We start from the raw sequence: 8249 nt of genomic DNA, 5'->3' as shown, positions 1-8249 counted from the left end.
TTGCCTCCTGAGACACCCTCAAGCCTTACTTAGCCTTGTATCTTTCTTGGAACACTCCCCTCCACCAGGCACTGCTCTTTGAGCCAAAATTTAACGAAAACACCCCCTGCACGCTAATTTCTGCTAACCCATAATCTCCTACCTGCTCCTTTACAATCCCTCGAGCCTAGCTTTTTTGTTTTGTTTTGTGATGTTTCCGAACGAGTTGGTTTAATTCCAGGTAGTACAGAATTCTGGGCATAACAAAGAATGAAGACGAGATTCTGACAGGATTCTGAATTGCATTTACTTTCACTACAATATGGATTGAGGCTCAATGTCAAGACTACAATATGGATTGAGGCTCAATGTCAAGAAGACAAAGATTCTCACCACTGCACCAATTGGCAACATCAGGATGGATGGTGAAGAGATTGAGATTGTACGCAGCTTTAGTTTGCTTGGCTCCATAGTCAACAGTCTTGGCACCAGCAGCCAGGAAATTAAAAGGCGCATTGCAATGGGAATGTCTGCTGTTAGGGACCTCTCCAAAGTGCTGAAGAGCAATGGTGTCACTTTGGAGACTAAGGTGTGTCTGATACAAGCCATGGTCTTCGCAATCACCTGTTATGAATCAGAGAGCTGGACAATGACCAAGGAGGATAGAAGGAGAATTGATGCCTTTGAGCTTTGGTGCTGGAGAAGAGTATTGAGAATACCATGGACTGCTAGGAAAACAAACAGATTCATCCTGGAAAGTGTTAAACCAGGTGGCTTCTTGGAGGCAAGGATTCTGAGGCTCTGTCTAACATACTTTGGACATATTGTGAGGAGAGACAGGTCCTTGGAGAAGGACATCATGCTTGGGAGGGTGGAGGGACGGCACAGGAGGGGAAGGCCCTCTATGAGGTGGATTGATTCAGTGACTGGGATAATCGGGATGGGAGTGTCAGAGACAGTGCGATTGGCACAGGACAGAGCAGAGTTTAGGGCTGTTGTACACAGGGTCGCTATGAGTCGCAAGTGACTTGATGGCACATAACAACAACAACAACAACAACGTAGCTAAAATGGAAATGGCTGAGTGAGAACTGGAGATGGACCATCATAGGGTTTCTTCTTCACTGTTTCACCAAAGTTTCTTCTTAAATGCACAACAGGCTACAAGACAACACCTCATTTTAACAATAGGTGGCAACAGATGTTATAGCAGAGAAACCAGATGTTTTAAAAAGGAACGGAAATAAGGTTCATTATTGCCTCAGTCTTAAATTTTGCCAGATTTCTTAATTCCACCTATGGCCAGGGGACCTTTGCCCATGGCTTTGAGTGTCTTCTGTTCTTTTTGTTTCTGCTTGAAAGCCTTATCTTCCTCATCCGTCTCCTTGGCCTGCTTCTTGGGCTGTTTCAGGGGCTTCTTCTTAACATCTTTGTGGCCAGACATGGCGCCAGCTGACCCTTCCCCAGACCTGCCACCAAAAGCCGAGCTCCTGAGCCTCCTGTGCCTCCACCGCTATGCTGTGCAATGATTGGCTGCTAGTCTGAGTCTTTGTTTTTTTGTTTTTTTGGGTTTTTTTTTTTTAATATTTATTGAAAAGTACTACCCTTCAACTTTCACTCCTAGAACAAATGCTCAGTGGCCCCCAGGTGTGCCCTGTCAGGGTTGGCAGGGTAGCTCTATCTGGGTGTCCTTGTCAAGGCGGGGAGTGCTGCAGGGTACTGGATTTGGGAGGAAGGGGTATCAGGGTGCACCCCACCCATGGAGCAGCTGCAGGGCAGAAGGAACATGGAACCCTGGTCTCCCCCTACCTACCTGCTGAGGGTGCATTTAGTGCAGGGGGGTATGTGGTGAGGGGCTGACTTCTACCAAGAAAGCAGCCTTTCCAGAAATGTAATGAGGGCTCTACAGCCCACTTGCCTGAGTTCGCCTCAGAAAAGCACATTCATCCTTTTACCTGAGGGCCAGAATATTCCTCACTCGGGTTTCCAGGCAGAAAAACTGAGGCAGGGGCTGTTCCAGGTTTGCAGAGGTGGGAAATGACCCTGGTCATGGTAAGCTCTAGTTGGTCATTCACTCATCACGAGAATCGCTCTGTGCTCAGGACCTCCCCGGTTCGCCAAGTGCCCTGTTCCTCCATGTCTCCCCCGCTTGCTCTTGGTCCCTTCCTCCCCCGTCCCATCCATGATATTGTCCTGCACTGCCCCAAACTGCAACTACAAATTTATCTTCTTTTTTTACCCTTTACTTTCACTTACCACAGGTGCTGGGCTGACCTGCAGAGAGAGATTAGTAGTATCAAACCTCTCCTTCCCCTTCGCCCACCCCAGAGTCAAGGCAACTCCTACATGTCTATGAAGCAAACCCAGCTGTCCAAACCACAGAGCCAGGGGGACTGCAACAGGCACTTTCTGGTGACCCAGGGTGGAACCTTGGGTGCCAGGGCCTCCCAAGGATTGAATAGGGTCTTGAACCCAGGTGCACAGCACAGGGCTCCAGAAGGGAAGTGTTCTGATTTAATTACATCTTTCCACTTTGTTAGTTGATTCCTGAGACTCGTCAGTAATGTCACATTTGTAATTTTCAGTTCTGTTTGCTAAACTGAAGACAAAATGAACAAAAATCATTGTTCACTGAAATTCCTGATAGCAGACCTAAGAGTTCTCTGGGGCCAGAGGTCAGACGACAACCGCTGATTAAGCAATCTTGGCTAAATTGCTTCATCTCTCAGCCTCATTTTTCTTATCTGTCAGAAGTCAGGCATGATGATAGCTTGCTAAGGCTTCCACAGATTTGAATATTATGATATCTAGAGGTGCAGCCAGAGTGCTGCTTGGAAGCAAGGATGGCAAATCTTTAGCTCTCATAATTTGGACATGTTGCTAGGAGAGGCTATTCCTTGGGAAAGGGTACCATGCTTGGAAGGGTGGAGGGTCAGCAAAAGAGGAAGATCCCCAGTGAGGTGGATTGACACAGTGATGTAGCAATGGGCTCCAGTTTATCAGAGATGGTGAGGATGGCACAGGATAGGGCAGGATTCGGATAATTGGGTTGATGTACTTGATTCAATGGCACCTAACAGCAACAACGAAGTCTCAGGAAACAGTATTGTTGGCAAATAAAATACTCATGGAGCAAGTTACACACACAGTGAAACTATCTGATTTTGTGAATGCAAGTATTATATATTCAAAGGTAACCTGGAAAATGCAGGAGTGACTCAGAGAGGGTAGATTTTGTTCTGGTTGTATAGAAGGGGTCAGGATACTGTACTTACATTCAAGATCTGGGCGTTAGAGTTGAAATCACTTCTCAGAGCCTTGGAGGGAATTAGCCACACTTATTAATGGAAGCTGAGAAGAGCTCCTCTATCCTACTCAACATGTGTTTTCACAATGTTCTGGGCCAAGCACCATGGTAAGAGAGAGGTAGGGAGGGAAGGAGGGAGGGGGGGGAGAGAGAGAGAGAGAGAGAGAGAGCGAGAGAGAGAATGAATATAAAATTTATGTTAAGTAACCTCCTGCAGAAGGGTCACTATGTATTAGTTCTGACTCTACGGTACACAGCAACAATACAACAGGAGTATTGGGAACAAAGATGATGGTAGATAGTCAGTGGAATCACAGGGTTATTGTCTAATGAGGAAGCCTAACATTCTAACAAAAATTACTCTATCACAGACTAGAATAGGCCATAAACAAGGGATTGTGGGGAAAACAGTGGAGAAGGTGGCTCTTTCAGGCTGGAAGAACCCATAGAAGACTTCCTGGAGGAGGTGGCATTGACAATTGCAGTTTCCTCAGAGGATAAACCTGAGTGGTGTGAAGGCATTGGAGAAAGGCACCCTAAGCACAGGGTCCAGGAGCTCAATGACAAGCTGTGGATGGGAAACTGTGTCTTCTTCATGTCTGCTTCTCAACGGATATAGCAGGAGACGCCTGAGGCCACTGTACCTGATGTCTGGCTGACGTTTCCTTCTTTTTCTTTTTCCCCTTCTTTCTTAAGGTAGTGGTGAAGTCATTACCACTCTGAGGCATTGGTGAGAGGGTTTCACTTCTCTCAGCAATTTTTTTTTGTAACCAAAATTGATCCTTCCAAATTGATCTACCTACATAAGAGTCAAGAAGCTACTTTTTTGGAAAGCTTTAAACAGCTGGAAAGGAATATCCAAGGAAGGATATTATATCATTGATGAACCTCTTTCCAACTTTATATTTCCTTATAATTTGGGTACATTTCTGTCACAGTTGTTATTGTTATGTGCCATCGGGTGGCCTGCAATTCATAGTGACCCTATGTATAACATCCCTAAACCCTACTCTATCCTGTGCCAGTTTCACTGTCTCCAACACACCCACCCTGAATAGCCCAGTCACTGAAACAGTCCATCTTATTGAGGGTCTTCCTCTCCTGCGCTGTCCCTCCACCTTCCCAAGCATGACACCCCTCTCCAAGGATTGGTCTTTCCTTGCAACATGTCCAAAGTATGTCAGATGAAGCTTTAGAATCCTTGCCTCCAAGGAACAGCATGGTTTCACCCTCTACCCAGGACCAACCTGTTTGTTCTCTGAGCAGTCCATAATATATTCAATACTCTTTTCCAACACCACAGCTCAAAGGCATCAATTCTGCTTCTATCATCCCTAGTCATTGTCCAGCTCTCTGAGGCATAACAAGTGATTGCAAAGACCATGGCCTGTATCACGTGCACCTTAGTCCCCAGCCTGACATAATTGCTCTTCAGTACTTTGGAGAGGTCTCTGACAGCAGACTTTCCCAATGCAATAAGTCTTTTAATGTCTTGGCTGCTGGTGCTAAGAGTGTTGATTGTAGCCAAGCAAACTAAAGCTGTTTACAATCTCAATCTCTTCACTATCCATCATGGTGCTGCCAATGAGTGGTGAGATTCTTTGTTTTCTTGATATTGAGCCTCAGTCCATACTGAAGGCTGCAGTCCCTGAACTTCCACAGCAAGAGCTTTAGGTCCTCCTCAATTTCAACAAGCAGGGTTGTGTCATCCGCATAACGCAGATTGTTGATAAATCGTCCATCAATCCTGACCCCACATTTCTCCTCATAGAGCCCAGCATCCTAGAAAATCTGTTCTGCATATAGATTGAAAAGATATGGAGATAGAATACATCCCTGGCGTACACTTTTCTCAATTTTGAACCATGCAGTGTTCCCTTGCTCTGTTCTGATGATGCCTCCTGGTTCAAGTATAGGTTTCTCATAGCACAATCTGGGAATTCTGCGATTCCCATTCTTTTCAGAGTTAGCCACAGTTTGCTTTGATCCACATAGCCAAATGCCTTTGCATAGTCAATGAAACACAGGCATTCCTCTGGTACTCTCTGCTTTCAGCCAAGATCCATCTAACATTAGCTACAATATCCCTAGTGCCACAACCTCTTCTAAACCCAGCCTGCACATCTGGCAGTTCTCTGTTGATGTGCTGCTCTAGTAGTTTTTAGATAATTTTCAGCAGAATCTCATTTGCATGTGATAATAATGATATTGTTTGATAATTTCCACACTCTGTCAGGTCACCTTTCTTTGGAATGGGAACAAATATAGACTCTTCTAGTCAGTTGGCCAGGTGGTTGTCCTCCAGATTTCTTGGCACAGCTTGGTGAGCTCATCCAAGGCAGCATCTGTGGCCTTGTATTTTGCCAATTCCTTGAGAGCAGCTTAAACTTCTTCCTTTATCACCACAGGCTCTTGCTCATACATTGTTTCATGAAATTCTTCTGTGTTAGCCAATTCCTTTTGGTACAGTGACTCTGTTTTCCTTCTATCTTCTTTTAATGCTTCCTGGATCACTTAATATTCTGCCCAAAGAACCCTTAAGCATTGCAACTTGAGGCTTAAATTTGTTCTTCAGTTCCTTCAGCTTAAGAAATGCTGAGCAAGTTTAGCCTCTTTGAGTTTCTGACTCCAGCTCTTGGCACATTTCATTATAATACTTTACTTTTACTTCTTGCACTGCCCCTTGAAATCTTCTGTTCAGCTCCTTAATTTCTTGATTTCTTCACTTTGCTTTGACTTCTCAGCACTCTAGTGCAATATTCAGAGTCTCGTCTGACATTCTTCTTGGTCTTCTCTTCTTCCTCTGTCTTTGTAATGACCTTCTACATTTTTCACGTATGATTTTCTTTATATCCTACCACAGCTCATCTGGTCTTTGCTTATTAGTGTTGAAGGTCTCAAACCTATTCCTGAGATGGTTCTGAAATTCAAGTTGGATAGTCTCAAGGTCAAACTTTGACTTAACTCATCAGTCTATCAAAACAAAGCCAGAGGCTGATTATGTAACAGATATCAATTGCTTGCTTATAAGCAAGTTCAAGTTAAAGCTGAAGAAATGGGGCAAAAAGTATCCAAAAATCAAAATGGGGCCTTGCATTTATCCCATCTGAATTTAGAGACCATTCATGAATATGTTTGGTGCATTGAATATTAGTATCTGAAGACCAGAAGAATTGTGAGATGACATAAGTGAACATCACATTTGAAGGAAGCAAAAGGTCATTAAAAGGAAAGAATAACCAAAATGGATGTCAGGACAGACTCTGAACCCTGCTGTAGATTGTAAAGAAGCTAAAGAAGAGAGAGGAAATGATGTAGCAAGAGAGATGATGATGATGACTATTTCGAAGGAGACTATAATGCTTTATCTTGGTCAAGAAGGCAAAATAAATAATCACAATGAAATTTGCAAAGTCCTGGAGTTAGAACACCAAGAGAGAAGACTTTGCTCACAATTTCAAAAGTGAAAGAACTAAAGAAAAAATAAATACATTTTGAGTTTCAATTTTGAAGGGTTCTGTGGACATTATAATGAATGATATAGAGAAACATCAAAAGAAGGTAGAAGGAAACTGTAATAACCGTATCAAAAAGAATTTATTTACATCAAAAATTTCAGGAGGTAGCATATGATCAAGAACAAATGATCATGAAATAAGAAGTCAGAGCTTCACTGAAGGTTTTGGAGAAAAAAGAAGTTTTCAGGAATTAAGGGAATACCAATGTCGTTTTAATAAACAGGTGCAACCCTGGACATGCTCACTCATTTATACCAAGAAATTTGGAAGTCAGTAAACAACTAAGCAACTGATTGGAAAAGAAATAGGAAGGGGAAAAACCTCAAAAAGAGTCTCAAGGATGAGTACATGATAGAACAATATCAGTAATATCACACATGAGCTTTTTTTTTAAAAAAAAATTATTTTCCCACCTGGGATCGCGGAGGCTGCTGTGGAGAAGAAAAAGAAGTTTTCTACAGTGCCAGGAACCCTTAAGAAAAAGTGAAGAAATTTCACAAAATTTCGGGTCAAACACCTGAGAAAGAACTTTCTTTGCCCAAAAGATGCTACATAAAGCAAGGAGGAAACTTATCTATGCAAACATTTAGCACTATCACAAAGAATTTAGGCAGATGTACAGCACTGAGGTTTGAATGGCTTGGATGGCAAGAAAAGCTGGCAACTTCTATGTACCTGCAGAACCCAAACTGGCATTTGTCATCAGGATCAGAGGTATCAAACGATGTAAGCCCAAAGGTCCACAAGGTGTTGCAGCCCCTTCACTTTTGCCAGATCTTCAGTGGCTCCTTCGTTAAACTCAAAAAAGCTTCAGTTAACATGTTGAGGATTGTAGAAACATATATTACATGGGAGTGTACAAACCTGAAGTCTGTCAAGGAATTGATCTCTAAGGTAATTATGGCAAAATCAATATGAAGCAAATTGCTCTGACATACAACACTTTGGTTGCACAATCTCTTGGTAAATATGGTATAGTCTATATTGAGGATCCGATTCATGAGACCTGTACTGTTGGCAAATGATTCAAAGAAGCAAACAACTTCTTGTGAGCCTTCAAATTATCTTCTCCATGAGGAAGAATGAAGAAAAAGACAACTGATTTTGTAGAAGATGGAGATGCTGGCAACCAGGAAGACCAAATCAACAGACTCATTAAAAGAATGAACTAAGGTATCAACTATGATTGTGTTTTGTTTTTTCTTCTTTTTTTTTGGTAATTTGGTCAGTTAATAAAATAGTAACTGTTTTCAACTTTGGGAGTGGGGGGAGATCATACACAAGCAAAATCTTCCTGAAGATAATTGATAATTTAAAAATATTGAAACAAATATAAAAAGGAAGCTGCCAGATATTCAAACTAGTTTAGAAGACTTGCCCTCCACACATGTGAAATTTTGAAAATGGATAGGTAGAAATGAAGAAGAATTGATACTTTTAAATAG

The 8249-nt window shown here is 42.5% G+C and overlaps 1 pseudogene; it reads left to right on the top strand.

The window, feature by feature from the left end:
• The first annotated feature begins 1421 nt into the window (after positions 1-1421).
• Positions 1422-7976, top strand: LOC102847324 (annotated as a pseudogene).
• The last annotated feature ends 273 nt before the right edge of the window (positions 7977-8249 follow it).

The sequence above is a fragment of the Elephantulus edwardii genome, unplaced genomic scaffold, assembly GCF_000299155.1.
Source record: "Elephantulus edwardii isolate Elephantulus edwardi_28Jun2011 unplaced genomic scaffold, EleEdw1.0 scaffold00071, whole genome shotgun sequence".
Lineage (NCBI taxonomy): Eukaryota > Metazoa > Chordata > Mammalia > Macroscelidea > Macroscelididae > Elephantulus > Elephantulus edwardii.
The sequence above is the reverse complement of the archived record's forward strand: the minus strand, read 5'-3'. Positions and strand labels throughout refer to the sequence as shown.